Raw genomic sequence first — 18,506 nt, forward strand, 5'->3', positions numbered from 1 at the left:
AAACATTTGTCCACAAATTTGTTTATATCTCTGTTAGTGAGCATTTATCCTTTGCCAAGATAATTCATCCATTTGACAGGTGTGGCGTATCAAGACGCTGATTAAACAGCATGATCATTACACAGGTGCACCTGTGTCTCAAGTTTTGAGGGAGCGTGCAATTGGCATGCTGACTGCAGGAATGCCCACCAGAGCTGTTGCCAGAGCATTGAATCTTCATTTCTCTACCAACGTCGTTTTAGAGAATTTGGTAGTACGTCCAACCGGTCTCACAACCGCAGACCATGTGTATGGCGTCGTGTGGGTGAGTGGCTTGCTGATGTCAGCATTGTGAACAGAGTGCCCCATGGTGGCGGTGGGGTTGTGGTATGTCCAGACATAAGCTATGGACAACGAACACAATTGCATTTTATCGATGGCAATTTGAATGTACAAAAAATGCCGTGAGGCTCATCTTTTTTAAGGCGTCTGTGACCAACAGATGTATATCTGCATTCCCAGTCATGTGAAATCCATAGATTAGGGCCTAATGAATTTATTTCAATTGACTGATTTCCTCATAGAAACTGTACCTCCGTAAAATCAATGAAATTGTTGCACGTTGCATTTATATTTTTGTTCAGTTTATGGCTCTGGCTAGGGCTGTGTCCTACTCATGGACCTTAAAGGAGCATTATGTCGAATTTTTGCATTATAATGTCCATAATATATCTGCATTAATAGTGGAATGATAGTGGTACACTATTGTTTTTTTTATTATACTTTTGGCCTTTTACAAAATGGAGTTGAGATTTTCAGTTTTCCCATTGGTCAACAAAATTCAGTGCGTCTCTCGTTTCCGAGTTGGAGGGCTGTGTAACAGTATAATTTTAAACCGTCCCCTCGCCCATACCCGGGCGTGAACCAGGGACCTTCTGCACACAACGACAACAGTCACCCTCGAAGCATCGTTACCCATCGCTCCACAAAAGCCGCGGCCCTTGCAGAGCAAGGGGAAACACTACTTCAAGGTCTCAGAGCAAGTGACGTAACCGATTGAAACGCTATTTAGCGCACACCGCTAACTAAGCTAGCCGTTTCACATCCGTTACACTCACCCCCCTATAGACCATCCTCCTTTTTCCGCAGCAACCAGTAATCCGGGTCAACAGCATCAATGTAACAGTATAATTTTAAACCGTCCCCTCGCCCATACCCGGGCGCGAACCAGGGACCTTCTGCACACAACGACAACAGTCACCCTCGAAGCATCGTTACCCATCGCTCCACAAAAGCCGCGGCCCTTGCAGAGCAAGGGGAAACACTACTTCAAGGTCTCAGAGCAAGTGACGTAACCGATTGAAACGCTATTTAGCGCACACCGCTAACTAAGCTAGCCGTTTCACATCCGTTACAGCTGCAGCCTCCCTCTTTGAGCAGGGTCACTCGGAGTCGTGGTCATCTTCTTCCCGAGCGCAATCAACAATGTCAGATTTTAGGCAAGCGTCCAGCCCCACTGGTTGCGGATACAGGGACCAAAAAAAAGAAGTTCACCAAAGCGACTAAATGATAAGGCTTGTGGGAAAAAATTAGTAAATTTGGGTAACAATTTTAAATCACTGGAGAGAAGTTATGGCCCTAAAAGGGCTGAAGCCTGATGCAGAGATGGCCTGTTTTCTGCTCGACAGGTAACATTACCAAGACGTTGTGCCAGCTACAGTAGCTAACTAATGTTATCTGTGATGTTTGTGAATGTAATGTAAAACCAGTGAGGATATTGACATAAGCATGTGTTTTTGAGCATAATGATCATTTAGAACCTACGTACATTTTGCATTGGCGGCTAGCTAACGTTTCATGTGCATTTCTCTGTTTGAGAGTGATCGAACTGTAATGGTGCTCGGCTGTAACCTTAGCAGCTGCAATGGTGCTTGGCAGTATAGTTGCCTCACCTTTTTGAGACTTCCAAGTGACTTACATTCTTACAGAACATTACTGAAACAATGTTAGCTAGCTAACATTATGTAGCTTGGTAGAGAGTTGACGAGCAAGCTCACTTGTTAGGTTTTGTGACACACATTAGCATGCTAGCTAGCTAGATATAATAATGGGACATGCTCAAAATGTAATTAATCAACTTCTAGTTAGGAAAAGGCCCCACCACAATTCACTCCAAGGAAAGTGTTACCTCTGCCTGCTTTATCAAGCATTGGAGCACCACACTGTCAGATAGGTGAGAACACATGCTTAATTTCAGTAGGAGAATAGAATAAATACCTTTTTCCTATTCCATTCAATGATGGCTATTGAGTAGTGAGATCTTTCTTGTGTGAGACACGTTTTTGTGTCCCTCTGTTTGTGCCGGCCTTCTTTGAGCAGGCTATGTGGGGGCGTATCTCTGGTACTGTCATGTCTCTCTCTCTCCAGTATTCAAAATGTTTGCCATGGAGCACCATGGAAGCACCATGGAGGCAACAGAAGGCGAAAACAGGCTGCACTAACTTTTTTGTTTGTTTTGCGCCTTCTGTTGATATTGATATCCTTAGGCTATGCAGAGGGCCTACAGTGCCAGACCATTTTCTTAGGTTTACTTTGTTCTGTAAACATGGCCTTACTTTAGAGAGTACTTTACTTCATTAAAAAGGCCCACAGTTGTCACATGATCACCCATTCAATTTGCCAAGCAGCTCCTCCTAAAAGGCTCTTTGAAAAATCCCAACTTGCAAAAGAATCATTGGTTTAGAAGACAAAATAAGAGTGACAACGTGATTCTAGCCTTTTGAAACCCCTTGCTGCACTCTATTTTGATTTAGATTGTGATCGGTGGGGTACACGTGAGGTCATTTGAATGGGGTGATCATGTGGGCTTTTAGTTCAGATTACAGTTTTTCCCAATTGCTAAAACACAATATTGCAAACTCGGCTGGTTTTATCAAAATACTTAACATAATTCACAAACCACACACCCAAACTTCAAAATAACTCATATATCCTGCAAAATGAAGCACTGCAACCAAAACTACATATAGCATTATCAAAATCAAACGTTTGCACGAAATGGCACACACTTCATTCATATTACCAGATTTTTGTCTAACCAACTACATACTGTTGGGCATAATGAAAAGCACTCATCTTTCCTATGCTTTGCCATAATACTAAAATAGGTCAAATTGTAGAAAATTCTTCAGATGCACAGAAATATTTGCAGATACACACACATGCTGTTGAAACATTTGTATTTTTCATCAAACAAGTCAGTGCAACATATGCACAGCAGATATATTTACATTGGACTGAACAAGAATATGCTCACAAAAAAACAGTAAACTGAAAAAGACAATAGCAGAAAAAAATATATAGAAAGAAAGAGGCAAGAAAAATAATTAGGCAGCATCTTGCTGCACAGCTGGGTCTGACCACAACACCTCGTGCACATGACAGGCAATATCCTCCCTTGTCAGACATCGAGGGAAGAAGCGCCTTGAGTGCCTTATCCATCCCTGAATCGCACCCACATCAATCTCATCACATGCCTCTTCCATAGCCTGCACAAGAGGCATGCGCACAAGGGGCTGCCGGTCGTACACCTTCCACTGCCATGCCGACAATACCTCTTCTATGGGGTTCAGAAATGGTGAGTATGGTGGGAGATATTGCACGAGAAATGGTGGGTGGTCAGCGAACCAGTTTTGGACTGGGGCTGCACGATGAAAGCTCACGTTGTCCCATACTACAACGTACCGGGTTTTTTGATGGTCTGCATCATTCATACGCTCTGGTGGTATGAGAATGTTGTGGAGTCTGTCCAGAAATGTGAGAATATGGGCTGTGTTGTATGGTCCAACGTTGGCATGTGTCGTGGAAATTTCCTCTATTTACCAAATTATGAGAGCAAACCACACACAAGTCAGAGTCAGTTATCACAAAGTCCATCTTTAATTATATGAGCTCCATCACAACCCTGTGACTCTCAGATTAATTCAGATTAATTCAGTGTCTATCAATGAATTATCTGTAAGTCCCTTACACATTGCAACTGAGATCCTTTATAGCAAAGACACACATAGCCAGACAGCATTGGCATAATTTATCGTTCAGCTTTGTCTCCTAAACTATGTTATTTTCTCAAACTCAGAACCATAAACAAATCCTCCATATCAACAGCCATATATCAAATCCATCCCATCTTGACAAGATCACAGAGACACATTGACTGGCACACAGACATTGTGGAGCCAAGAGATCCACGCTTGACCTCTCCCCTCTCTCCAGCCCACGTAACTTAGTCTTGACAGAGACCAGATGACTGCAAACCCCGCCACAGTATTATACAAAAACATTCTGATGAGAAGTAACTTACAAACATAAGGTGAATATAAAACATCTTACCTATGTTACCTACTCATTCTGATTATTCCCCAACACATGACGGTGGAGGACACCATGCGTATTGGAGATGGCAGCGCACATTGTGATGTTCCCACCACGTTGGCCAGGAACCTCTATAATGGCTCTGTGGCCAATGACGTTTCTCCCCTTTCTTCTGGTCTTTGCAAGGTTGAACCCAGCATCATCTATAAAGATGAACTCATGTGGGATTGCATGAGCATCCATTTCCAGTACTCCCTGAAAACAAAGAACAAAAGCAGTCAATATGGTGTTACCCAGTACACTGGGAAACAATGTTACGTGTACTGTACTGCAGTCAATATTGTACTTACATCCACATGTGCTCGTCTGACCTCTTTGTTTCTTTGAGAGTTTCTCTCAAGCGGCACCTTATAAAGTTGTTTCATTCTGATTTGGTTTCGCTTGAGAATGCGAGCCAATGTGGACAGACTGACTCATTGAATGTTGTTGAATATGGTGTTGTCTTGGATGATGTGGCTTTGAATTTCTCGTAATCTGATTTCATTATTTTCCAAAACCAAGTTTACAATGGCAGCTTCCTGTACCCCGGTGAACATTTGCCCCCTTCCTCCACCATGGTTGTGTCTCTCAGTCCTTCAAAAAAACAAAAATATAGGGCTTGGAGAATGCAGCCTAAAGATATTTCCCCCACAGTAGAGTAAATTCTACAGGAAATTTGTACAGTTAGTGTATGACATCAGCCATTCATGAAGTAAACAGGTGTCACCCAACTGATACACTATGACATGGGGTGTACTACATAGTGTGAAAGAAATGTTGGTTACATACCTGTACTCCAGTCTAAATGTCTGGATGACACAGGCGACAGTAAAATGGCTCAAGTTGGGCTGCACTCCCTGTCCAGCCTCTCGCATTGTCAGCCCATGGTTGATGACATGATCAACTAAGGTTGCTCTGATTTCCTTTGAAAGTTGTTGTCGTCTTTGGCCATGAACTCCTCTACCAGCTCTACCCCTACCTCTCACTCTTCCTCTTCCACCCCCTCTCATTCTCACCCTTCCTCTTCCTCTCTCTGCAACTGCTTCCATTGTTGTTGTAGGTGCTCACCTGTGGTCTTTTCATAGTGCTTACTTCCTGATTGAAGTGGTAACATTTAACCATTGAGGTGTTTGGCCAGGTGGCACATGTATTGGCCAATTAGCTCATGTAGTGTCATTTTGAATGGCAGTGTTTTGAAATGGCAAGCATGTCACTTTATGTCAGATAGTTGTGTCTTGTGCAGAGAACCGTGTGCAGTGCATTTAAAAAGTGCCATTTTGAATTGCTTGTCATTTTAGTGTGTTAGCAATTGGAAAGAACTGTAAGTCTATAGAGGTCTTTAAACAGCTAAATCCATTGATCCACCTATGCTGCTACGTCTTACCCGGACCACCTGTCAGCCATAGATCTATTAACAGATATTGCTGGCCTCTTTACCCTCTAATCCTCCCATCCCTGTGTTCTTGGGGCTCTACCTGCCTCTAGGGGTGTATATTATGTCTGGGCTCGAACACAAATCTTTTATTTCTCGTTAGGTGACAATTGACACAAGGTTCTGGATCTTCGGTGTTTTTGATCTGGTTATATTCAGGTTACTGTTTTAGCCTTTTATCAGTTGACAATTTTTCTCGGTAGCTAAGCGTTATCTTGCGCTTGATCATGTTCACATTGTATCTTATGTCCTTAAAGCTGGAATCAGCAAGTCGTCTGCGATCCCCAGGGCGCACCTCTTCTTTTGTTATTTCATTTTGAACGAAACCCAACACTTACCTCTTTTTCACCTCTCTTTTCGGGTCGAGTTGATATAGATCCAATACTAATGATGATGCTTGTTCAGTAGAACATTAAAAAACCAAACAACGTTCTCCCTGCAACCACAACTGTTTATCTATGACTACCTAGCATTCTATTTACATTCTAACTCTCTCACGGATGTTCATGCAGGGGGTAGGTGTGTTTTTATATCCCAATTGAAAACTCCTCTGGAATATCAGTACCGTAACCTAATAATTGCATGCCTATGTCTTATTTCACTGGGCATCCCATGTCTCATTGAATATCAAGGCTTCTAGTAAGTTATCATTTACCTGCATAGACCTGGCACAAGTAACGTTAACTGTTGTTTTGAGGGTGACATTTGAACCGTATGATTATTATCAATGGTAACCAATTTTCAATACAGACAAATGTCTAAAATGTGTACATTTTTTTACCTTTGAAACTTTATATCCAGAAAAATAAACAAATGTAAAAAATATTATTTATTCAAGCACACAATAAAAATCTGATGTTTTCCCATTTCAACTGTGTTGTGCTGGGAGAAAGTGCAGTGATGACACTTTTGTGTGAGAAGTAAACGAGCAACCTTTTAGAATCTTTGATATGACATGATGTGCCCAGTAATCTTTTTGATGTCCTGAAGATGCACCTGGCTGGTGTTTGTGTGTGGAGAATGCAAAATGAGGGAGAGGTTGTGTTCTTTTCACAGCAAGTGACATGATGCCATACTAATGTCAATAAGTGTCTGACAAAGGACACTCTTTGGGTATAACACTAGCATGTCATCCTGCCACACGCATATAAAATCCTAGCACCCAGGGTGGAACCGATTGCACTGTGAATGGGGATAAGGGAAAGTGTCCCTGATTCTCCAAACACAGTAACTGGGGATGACAACCAAGGGCACCATGCTGCCACATCAAACTGTGTGTAGGCAGCTTGCCGGTACTCCCGGGGATAATCTGCTGGCTCCGTTGCATCATGGTATGCAATGGTGCCAGAGGGGAAGGCTGCCGTTTTACTGGCTACTGACCAACTTCGCTATTTAGTTTTTTTTTGTGTCGTTTAACTTATTTTGTACACAATGTTGCTGCTACCGTCTCTTATGACCAAAAAGAGCTTCTGGACACCAGAACAGCGATTACTCACCTCAAACTGGACGAAAATGTTTTCTTTAAATAGTCTGACGCGAATGATATACTGCTTCCCAGAGAACAGGCCCTCCTCCCCATCATTTGCGTGAAGAACATACAGAAATACAATTGAAGGAGGTCTGGGTGCTTGTGAGAATTTGTCGGCAAGTGAGTAAACCACCACAACCCTCGGTATTATTGGCCAACGTGCAATCATTGGAAAACAAACTGGACGATCTACGATTAACAATATCCTACCAACGGGACATTAAAAACTGTAATATCTTATGTTTCACTGAGACTTGGCTGAACAATGACACAGATTATCAAGAGCTGGCTGGCTTCTCCGTTTTTCGGCAGGACAAAGCAGCTCCATCTGGTAAGATGAGGGGCAGGGTGTGTGTCTATTTGTCAATAACTGCTGCGTGATATATATTATTAATGAAGCCTCAAAGTATTGCTCGTCTGAGGTAGAATACCTCCTTATAGGCTGTAGACCACACTATCTACCAAGATAATTCACATATTAGTCGTAGCTGTCTATTTACCACCACAAGCCGATGCTGGCACAAAGACCTCAATCAACCAGCTGTATGAGGCCATAAGCAAACAAGAAAAATGCTCACCCAGAAACGACACTCCTAGTGGCCCGGGGACTTTAATGCAGGCAAACTTAAATCCTTTTTACCTCATTTCAACCAGCATGTCACATGTGCAACCAGAGAAAAAACGAACTCTAGACAGCCTTTACTCCACAAACAGAAAGGCATACAAAGCATTCCCTCGCCATTCCATTTTGCAAATCTGACCATAATTCTATCCTCCTGATTCTTGCTTACAAGTAAACAGTAAAGCAGGAAGTACCAGTGACTTGCTCAATACAGAAGTTGTCAGATGATGCGGATGCTATGCTACAGCACTGTTTTGCTAACACAGACTGGAATATGCTCTGGGATTCATCCAATGGCATTGAGGAGTATACCACCTCAGTCACCGGCTTCATCAATAAGTGCATCGACGATGTCGTCCACACGGTGACCATACGTGCATTTCCCAACCAGAAGCCATGGATTACAGGCAACATCCGCACTGAGCTAAAGGCTAGAGCTTCTGTTTCAAAGATCGGGACACTAATCTGGAAGCTTATAAGAAATCCCGCTATGCATTCAGATGAACCATCAAACAGGCAAAGCATCAATATAGGACTAAGATTGAATCCTACTACACCGGCTGTGACACTCGTCGGATGTGGCAGGGCTTAAACTATTACAGACTACAATGGGGAAACCCAGCTGCGAGCTGCCCAGTGACACAAGCCTACAAAAGGAGCTAAATGCCTTTTATGCTCACTTTGAGGCAATAAACACAGAAGCGTGCATGAGAGACCAGCTGTTCCGGTCGACTGAGTGACCACGCTCTCCATAGCTGATGTAAGACCTTTAACAGGTCAACATTCACAAGGCCGTGGGACCAGACGGATTACCAGGATGTGCACTCCGAGCATGCACTGACCCACTGGCAAGTGTCTTCACTGACATTTTCAACCTGTCCCTGACTTAGTCTGCAATACCAACATGTTTCAAGTAGACCAGCATAGTCCCTGTGCCCAAGAGCACTAAGGTAACCTGCCTAAATGATTACCGACCCATAGCACTCACATCTGCAGCCATTAAGTGCTTCGAAAGGCTGGTCATGGCTCACATCAACACCATTATCCCAGAAACCCTTGACACACTCCAATTTGCATACCACCTCAGATCCACAGATGATGCAATTTCCCTTTCCCACCTGGACAAAAGGAACACCTATGTGAGAATGCTATTCATTGACGGCAGCTCAGAGTTCAACACCATAGTGCCCTCAAAGCTCATCACTACGCTAAGGTCCCTGGGACTAAACACCTCCCTCTGCAACTGGATCCTGGACTTCCTGAAGGGCCGCCCCCAGGTGGAAAGGGTAGGTAACAACACATTTGCCACGCTGATCCTCAACACTGGGGCCCCTCAGGGGTGCGTGCTCATTCCCCTCCTGTATTCCCTGTTCAATCATGACTGCGTGGCCAGGAACAACTCCAACACCATTAAGTTTGCCGACAACACATCAGTGGTCACAGACAACAATGAGACAGCTTATAGGGAAGAGGTCAAAGACCTGGCCGTGTGGTGCCAGGATAACAACCTTTCCCTCAACGTGATCAAGACAAAGGACTACAGGAAAAGGAGGACCGAGCACGCCCCCATTCTCATCGACGGGGCTGTAGGTGGGCAAGTAGAGCTTCAAGTTCCTTGGTGTCCACATCACCAACAAATGATCATGGTCCAAACACGCCAAGACAGTTGTGAAGATGGAACGACAAAGCCCTTTCCCATTAAGGAGAAGGAAAAGATTTGGCCTGGGTCCTCAGATCGTCAAAAGGTTCTACAGCTGCACCATTGAGAACATACTGACTGATTGCATCTGCCTGCTATGGCAACTTCTCGGCCTCCGACCGCAAGGCACTACAGAGGGTAGTGCGTACGGCCCAGTACATCACTGGGACCAAGCTTCCTGCCATCCAGGACCTCTATACCAGAAGAAGGCGCTAAAAATTGTCAGACTCCATTCACCCTAGTCATAGACTGTTCTCTCTGCTACAACATGGCAAGCGGTACCGGAGCGTCAAGTCTAGGTAGGTTCAAGAGGCTTCTTAACAGCTTCTGCCCCCAAGTGATAAGACTCCTGAACAGCTAATCAAATGGCTACTCAGACTATTTGCATTGCCCCCCACCCCTTTTTTACGCTGTTGCTACTCTCTGTTTACCCCTACCTACATGTACATATTACCTCAATTACCTTGACTAACCTGTGCCCCCGCACATTGACTCTGTACTGGTACCCCCTGTATATAGCCTCACTACTGTTATTTTACAGCTGCTCTTTAAATGTTTGTAATGTTTTTTTAAACTTTTTTTTTTTTAAACTTAACACTTCTTTTTCTTAACTGCATTGTTGGTTAATGGCTTGTAAAAGTAAGCATTTCACTGTAAGGTCTACATTTGTTGTATTCAGCACGTGTCAAATAACATTTTATTTGATTTAATATTAGCCAAAACACTTACGCTTCAGAGAGCTTCCCATTTGGACCATCAGGTGTGGCACGTTGTCTCCAGTTGATCCTGGGCATTCTGAAGAAAGTCTACAACACACCAGGATTGATGAGCGACAAGAAATCTGAGTGTTTAGTTACACACACGCCATCTTCGGTCTGATGTTCTACCTTCTCCATTATCGGAATAAGCTTGTCCCATTCTCAACAACCAAGACGCTCACTGTCTGTTGGTAGAGGTCGGCATCCCACAACAGCACCACCACTCACCATGCATTCTGGGAAGAGCCTGAGTTTCCTCCTCATCTGCTCAGTTCTGTCTCTCTCTAGCTCTTTTTCTCTCGGTCAATCCCGAAATGGAACAACTCGGCCCCGATATGGCACAGCTGTACCATTCTGAAAATTAGGCAGGTCTCCAATTTCCTTTTCGTTCTCCATCTGACAAATACTGTGAGGGTGTGAGAACATATAATTGATTACGTCCTTCAACCACGCCAACCTCGAAGTCCCAACCAGTGGCACACATGAATCTACTTCCTGGATTTCAATACGGGAAAAAAAACAAATATATTGGTAAAACTCTGCCAAATGAAATAAGTTATCTGAAAATTGTGCAGAGAAAGTCATTACGAGGATTACTGCAGTCATGGGAGGCCAGAGCAGTGTGTTTGGGAGGGATTTATGATGTACTTTGATGTTGCATGGGGTTTCTATTGGGAAGGCGGGGATAGAATCAGTTTATTACCTACATCTAAATTCTCAGGCCCTAAAAACTGTCTGGGGTGCTGACAAACAAAAGGGGTAAACTTCCCTTTTAACCAGGCCCTTAAAGGTACAGCACAATAACACATTCATCTAATCAGTTATAGAACGGAAATGTCCTATGAATGATAATTTTGCTAATACACAGATTATTTTTCAAATTTAGCCATCATTTTTCATTTATTGCCAATATTCCTGAGTTGTTAAGTTCATAATAAATATAATTTTAGTACATTTGAATATTTAAATGTTATGTCCAATATGTAATTTGTATGTTATGTGTAACTGTCGATCTTTATTCCAGTTTGTTTTCCCAGTCACAATAGAGCCCTTAGTAACTATGGTTTCTCCTCCCTTTTCAGCACTTTTACTAGATCTTCAAAGCTATACAGCGTGGTCTCTAAGGGACCATTTTGAGTGGGCTGCGGACTATTCCGAAAGTTTTGGCATGGTCTATGTGAACCACTCTGACCCCAACCTTCCACGTATACCCAGGAGCTCTGCAGTGCGCTACACCACCATCAAAAAGTGTAATGGCTTCCCTGACCCTGTACTGGGGCCTCAAAAGTGTTTGAATCCTGACGCTGATGGTAGAGTGAACCTTACTCTTTACTTTGTTATATTTTTCTGCCCTCTAAACAGTATGCACGAAAAGCCCCAATAAATGGGATTTTAAAATGAGAAGGCATCTGTTCTTGATGCAGATTTAATTAGTAAACAATGCAAAAATGTAATAGATGCCTATTTTGTACAATGATTGAATTCCAAACTCTGTGTCTTGGATTTATTCCTGAAGAAACAGAATGACACCTACCACCCTTCCTCCTCCTCCCATGCCAGTCCAGAGTGTGAGCATCCTGGGAGATCTCACCTGGCAATGCTGAGGTGGCTCTCTATGTCATCTTCTCTCTCACCATTATGGCCACAGTTAGAGCCCTTGGTATGACCTGGGGCTTCCTCAGGAGAAAGAAAATGGTCAAATGGAGGCACTGGAAACCACGAGGGTGGCTAGAATGTGAAGGATATCCCAGTATGAATAGTTCTACCTACCTACCTTAATTTCACCAGTTTCTCACAGGAAAATAATCCAACTGCAACAATAAATTTGAATTATTATGTGGATATCTAAAGGGGAGTTATTTTTCCACATGTGGGCTTATTTTCAATCTTCCTGTGTTTGATCCCCGAACCCATTTTTTTATATATAGTTTTTCATTACATTCTATTCCAAATCTGAATGTCCCTGTACACATTTTTCTTAACAACAATTCCACTGTGCCATAAATCCATGTTTGAATGAAGCTGTTTACAACAGCAAAATATGCAAATATGTATTTATGGGACAGTGGAACATTAAAATAATAAGTGCAGAGACATCATTCAGAATGGGATTCTGATGTAATAAGAGTTGGTTTGGAGTGTTGTAGCATTTTCTAGCATTCTTTAGGCACGTTTTCATCATGCATTGTAGATAATGGGAAGTGATGAAGCAGCAAAAATATGTCTACCAATTTTCTCTAACGAAACAATATATTATTACTACATGCACAGAAAGTTGAAAAACGTCAAATGTAAAAATGGTCAACTTCCACTTTGATGGACATTTTTGCAGGGGTTAATAAATGTTTTGTTAGGACAAATCAAGTCTCTAAAAAGTGGAAATTACTAATTTTAGCAGCCTTTTTAAACCTCCTCCCACACCAAGTGGTGTATGACGATATCCGGTTGTCGTCTGTAGTCTTCCCCAAAATTTGAACATGGAGTTTACCCAGTCACTGCTCAATTTGCCAAAGTTCGGCATGAGTGAACAATATAGTTCTTCCACGAACACTATACAGTATCTTCAACTATCAAGGTAAGTTACTACTTGAAGAAACCAGTTGAAATAGCTAGCTAACTAACCAACTTAGCTAGCTACCTAACAGTAGCTAAGACGTTACCAAATTGGTTAGTGCTAACATGAGTTAGCCAGATAATGTTACTTAATATTTGTCAGACTTAGCTAGCTAACTAATTAACGTTAATTATTTGGCCAGCCACTCTCAGTAACGTTAAGCGTAGCAATGGTAACTTACTAGCATACATCAATTTAATGTTGTCACCAAATATTCTTCTTTCTTTCTCTGTCGTGAATGTGCATTGAAAAACCATAGTAGACCAGGAGGAGGCAGTGGTAGTAAGGGCAAGGTACCACAGGTCAATGAGGAAGAATGAGGAGCCCCATTCACTGCAGGTTACGAGAAATTAAAGGTAGTTTAGTTCTTAGTGTTGCTGCGGTTGCAGTTTACCTGTGTTTTGTTCATATGTTCAAAATAATCAAAAACTCGGTTGTATCTGTTCTCATGTCTCTGGACATGCAGTAGGCCTAGTTCCTTTGTAATTACTGTAAATCTAAAGCAGGATCACATTCAAATGTAGTGTAGTAACCTTTTACAGTTAATTTGTTATGTTTTAATGTGAGAATTGAAGAGGAATCATGACTTTCATGCCACAGATAATCAAGGACAGTATGACGACTATGTCTTGACATTGTATTGATTAATGTGACAACTGCTGCTCATCGAATGATTAACGGTTTATAATTACGTGACTAAATGAATCAGGTAATTATTAACTCATTAACCTGGGGCGCCATGGAAAAGTTATTATTTCCCAAATTAACTCAAAGAATATCAGAATATTGATTTTCCAACAAATGGGGATTTCAAAAGAGAGAGTGCACGAGAGAAAAACACACTTGGGTGCATTTGTCATCTATGCTTATTTTAATCCTAACCTTGCCCCGAACTGCCACTCTTATGGGTCAGAATATAATAATGTAATTACGTGTTGAAGGTCTCCGATGGGGTGTCTCTGTGTGGACCGGACTCGGACTTCTCTGATGATGGTTCGTCTTCGGTTACCGGGTGTAACACTGTTTATCCTCACAATGTCAGTGTCTTTTCTCTGAGTGGTCTGTTTCCTCGCCCTTGCTTTGGAAAGGGGTCTTTGGAGGTGGGCTAATCAGCCGTGTGGATGGTTCCAGCGTGGGAATGAAAACAGTGTAGACACACGATTCCTTGGAGTGGTGACCGGATGGTCCTGCTTGAATTCACCCCCTTAGAAACAGCTACTCACCTCTAGCATAGGTTGTCTTCTTCAACCTCGTTTTGGGTTTGCTGACCACTCAGACCTTGGCTGCAGCTCAGGGTCACTTAGTCTGATATGTTAATTCTTTAACTCACATGTTTTATACCCTCGGGTCAGAAATGGGCATTTACGCCTTCAGGGCAATTCTCTGGGCGTACCTAGTTACGAGGCAAGGTCTGGATTTGACTCAGATCCAATTTAGACAACTAACTTCAACTTTACAAAAACATTATCTTTGATCGGGACATTTTCCACACAACATACAGTATGCAAACCTCAAGTACATAGTGTGAAAACTCTTCAAGTTACAATGTATGTTATTAACTTTTAATAACATAACAAAAACAACATTCATTTTCATATTCCATCTCTCGTCACTGTTACCATTTTGGCTGACGAAACATATTGTCCCAAAGTCCATTTATTGCATGTTAATGTTCTGAGGCAGGTTATTCATAGGCCCATCATGCATCCCATTCCTCCATAGTGAGAGTACAAAGGGATTTTGTCTGCTGCCTTGTGATTTACAATGGGCGTGAGGTGTTATATACCCCCCTCTCCCACCTCCATACCTCTCGATCTCTTCCTCTCTGGTGGGTGTGAAAGATGTCTCTGTAGGATTGTGGTCCATGTTAACCTGACCAGAACAGGACAGTCATGACAACTATGTGATGATTCACCCCCCAACCCCTTACATCATTTAGATCAAATTGCGAGTACCCAAGGAACCCATCATTATAAACCTCTTCTTCTGTTCATGTGCAGCTGGGAGAGCTTTGTGCAATCATCTTGTGACTCTACTCTTCCAGACAGCACATTACACCACAATGTGGTTGAAGACTGTGCCACCACCATTGCCTTGCACAGGGGTACTGTCGTCATGGCACAGGCCAAGGACAGGTGAGTTTTGAAATGGAACATTTTTCATATTAAAATCATAGAGAGCACACATTTTGCATTTTTGTGAACTCATATTGCTGCACACTGTTTTACATTCATCCTGAATCTTTTGTATGATTTTTGTTAACCAGGGGATTCGATCAGAGCTCAAAGATGAAATGGTTGAGAGGAAGCCAAGGACATCAAGCAGGAGTGGCATAAAATCCTCTATTTACCAAGCAGTCTCTGGTGAGGTGCAATTCTCTTTAAACAAGTTGGCATCCCTAGGCTGTCCCCATTATACTCACACATTGCCTTCACTCGTGTGTTGACATTTATTGGACTAGAGTTTTGCAATCTTGGCTGACATTCATTCCTCGTCTATTCTGCTTTATGTGTTTCAAGGCCCCTTCCTGACATCATGGTGCCATCTGCTGGATCAAGTTTATGGAGCATGAGACCACAGCCTGCCATTGCCAATGTGCTGCATGGACTGGAAGAAATGACTCTGATTCTAGATTTTGGTCCAGTGCCCTGCGGGTCAGTGCTGTCATATCAGTCTCCCCCAACTGTCACCAGAGAGATTCTACATCATCCAGATATGCATGCATTCCCCCAAATCCCAGTAAAAGAAACTCAATTGCACAGTCATTTTACATTTGTCCTTACTTGCACTCAGTTTTGCCACTTGGATAGCATAAAGGTGTCACCAGCATTGCCATCTGCTATTGAGAACGACACGGTCGAGTAGTCTGCCTGTCCACTATGGACGGAAATGAGGAAACCATGTGTGACTGCTAGCCGGTTTAGGGATGCATGTCACATGTGGGAAGTCATCTAGCTAGGCCTTATCAATGAGACTGTTTAAAGGTGACCAAAAACTGAAGCTATGAGAAGAGTCTTCAGTTTGAGCCAGAGGTTCTACAGAACTACTCTGAATTATTTAATGTCTTGATCAAAACTTGTGGTTTCTTTGTGTGCCCAGATTCACCCCATCTTGGGGAATGCCCTGATGGGAACGTTTATGACCCTTCTGCAGCACAACCCTTTGGGCTAGCTGAGAAAGTGCCCTGATGTTGAGTGTACCTGATGTGAAGCACTTTACGTTTGTCAATGGCCAGGCCAAGCTCAAACATGACAACAAATCTCCCTGGCAAGTCCAGAGCCAACTGGCTGTAACCGGTTTAGATTGGTGCGACTTCCTTACAAGCACTAGAATTGACATTACAGTAAAGAGAGATGGAGAGATGCTTTGATAGTGTTCATAGACAAAACAAAGGCCTTAAAATGTCCAATCTTCTCGGCCACATGTCAATAGTACCACACCACATCAATACAGTTCAAATAACAATACACAAACTCGCAAGCAACCTCCCTTTAAATAAAATGTCAACCCAAATACGTCTGGCAGGGCAATAATAGGCCAGTGACACTGATCATCAAAGGGAAGCGCATTGAAATAAAATAAATTCTGCTGCAGTGAAAAGCACTGGAGCGATAGAGAGAGAGATGGTCTTAGCTGTTGACTTCAGGCTTGCAGTTGCACAGTCTGTCCGTCTGATGGTTTGTATGTCAAAGCTTCGCAACAATGTTGCTACTAATCCATGCGATCAATAACCGGGTGCGGTCCCAAAATATAACTACGACCTAGAGTGGTAACACTGGTGATCGAGTTAAAGACTTTACAAACTAAACACTCTGTGAATAAACAAGAATTCTGCAGCGTTGCACATACTATCAAACTGCAGCACCTCCCGAGAGTTCATTCCAGAGAGCCGGAAGAGCTATCTTTATTTCCTCCTTTCTTACTGCTGATGCGCTCTTAAAGTGGCAGCGCACGGTGAGGCTCCGTGCAGGATTTTGCCACACTCCTCGCCCCATGAAAAAGTTGAGCATGAAGAAACAGAGGTTGCAGGCTTTGGCAATTTAATGTTTCTAATACACAAAACCAGGGAAGTCCTCATCATCAGAGTCCTCCAAGAAGAGTTCCTGCAGGTGATGCTTTTGCCTGTAATCCAGCTCTTCTGCCGTAGGGTTGCAGGGCTTTAGGTCAACAGCATGGACTGTCCTGATATCTTCCCCTGTGTCCTCCAAACAGGCCAAGTAGTTCACCGGCCCCAATTGCTGCACCACATGATATGGACATTTACATCTCAAAGCTAGCTTGGCAGTGAACTGCTTGGATCCATTTGATAGATGATGAGAACGGACCCAGACACAAGACTTGGATGGGAAACACACGTCTCGTCTATGTTTGTCATAGTTTGAGCAGCCGTTGTTTGGCTTTGATTCTGCTGGCCTCAACTCTGGCTAGCAAGGTGTGGTGGTGTTGGACTGCATCAAGCGCTGGGAAGTTAGGTGAAACATTGGAACTTTGCAAGACTCTGTTCATCTGACCTTTTAGTGGTCTTCCCCAGATGGAGTTCGGCAGGAGTGACCCCAGAAGTCTCCTGGACCGCAGAGTTCAGCGCCATGCAAAACTCAGGAAGCTGCTGATCACACCTTGTGTGCTGATCCTCCACGAATTAATCAATAATTCCCTTCAGGGTTCGGTTTACCCTCTCGGTTAGGTTGGTCTGAGGATGGTAGGCCATGGTCAGCTTGGCAACTACACCCCAGTAGGTACAGAGCTCTTTGTAGATTCCTGATATGAACTGAAGACCTCGGTCAGAGAGAATTTGGTCTGGAATCCCGAATCTGGTCAAGACCTCCCTTCCCATAACTAGAGCAATGGCAGGATGCAGTGGCTTTGCAGTTGAAACAACTCCACTACCACCAATAAAAATTAATTCCGGGTCCCCCGGCTGGGAGGAAAATTCCCAGCATTTAATTGGGATGGTTCACTACGGTCTGCTGCAGTTTCCTGGCAGGTCTGCCAATGTCTGGTTTGTATTTCTGGCAGACTTCACACTGCTGTACTAACTTTTTGGTATTAACCCACATGCCTGGCCAGTAAGCCACCTTTTGTAATCTTCGGTAAGTTTTAAAAACTCCAAGATGGCCACTCATGGGGTTGGTATGTTAAGTTGGATCATCTGGTCACTCAATGTAGAGGGGATGAAGACAAGGTAATCGGTGCTGTTTGTTCCACATCCTCTTGGAGTTTTTCAATACACTTTTTCCTGAATTATTTCTGAACTTCTCATTGAAGCGACTCTTTGAGTCTTCTTCAGACAGACTCTTGTGGATCACCATGATGGTGGCATCCTTCTGCTGTGCTCTTCACATACTCATCATCCAGAGGGAAGTAATCATCCAGATTCTTAGTGGTAGTGTAAATGCTGCACAATGTAGGACAAACAGTGTCAGTCCCCGGAATCCGAGAAAGGGCATCTGTTACAACATTC

The 18,506-nt window shown here is 43.0% G+C and overlaps 1 long non-coding RNA gene across 1 annotated transcript; it reads left to right on the forward strand.

The window, feature by feature from the left end:
• The first annotated feature begins 11,519 nt into the window (after positions 1-11,519).
• Positions 11,520-15,799, forward strand: LOC124042866. The gene is made up of 4 exons (XR_006840219.1): positions 11,520-11,741; positions 15,046-15,180; positions 15,312-15,408; positions 15,565-15,799. It is a non-coding gene; the product is annotated as an uncharacterized LOC124042866 (long non-coding RNA).
• Positions 15,800-18,506: the final 2,707 nt, after the last annotated feature.

The sequence above is a fragment of the Oncorhynchus gorbuscha genome, linkage group LG09, assembly GCF_021184085.1.
Source record: "Oncorhynchus gorbuscha isolate QuinsamMale2020 ecotype Even-year linkage group LG09, OgorEven_v1.0, whole genome shotgun sequence".
Classification (NCBI taxonomy): domain Eukaryota; kingdom Metazoa; phylum Chordata; class Actinopteri; order Salmoniformes; family Salmonidae; genus Oncorhynchus; species Oncorhynchus gorbuscha.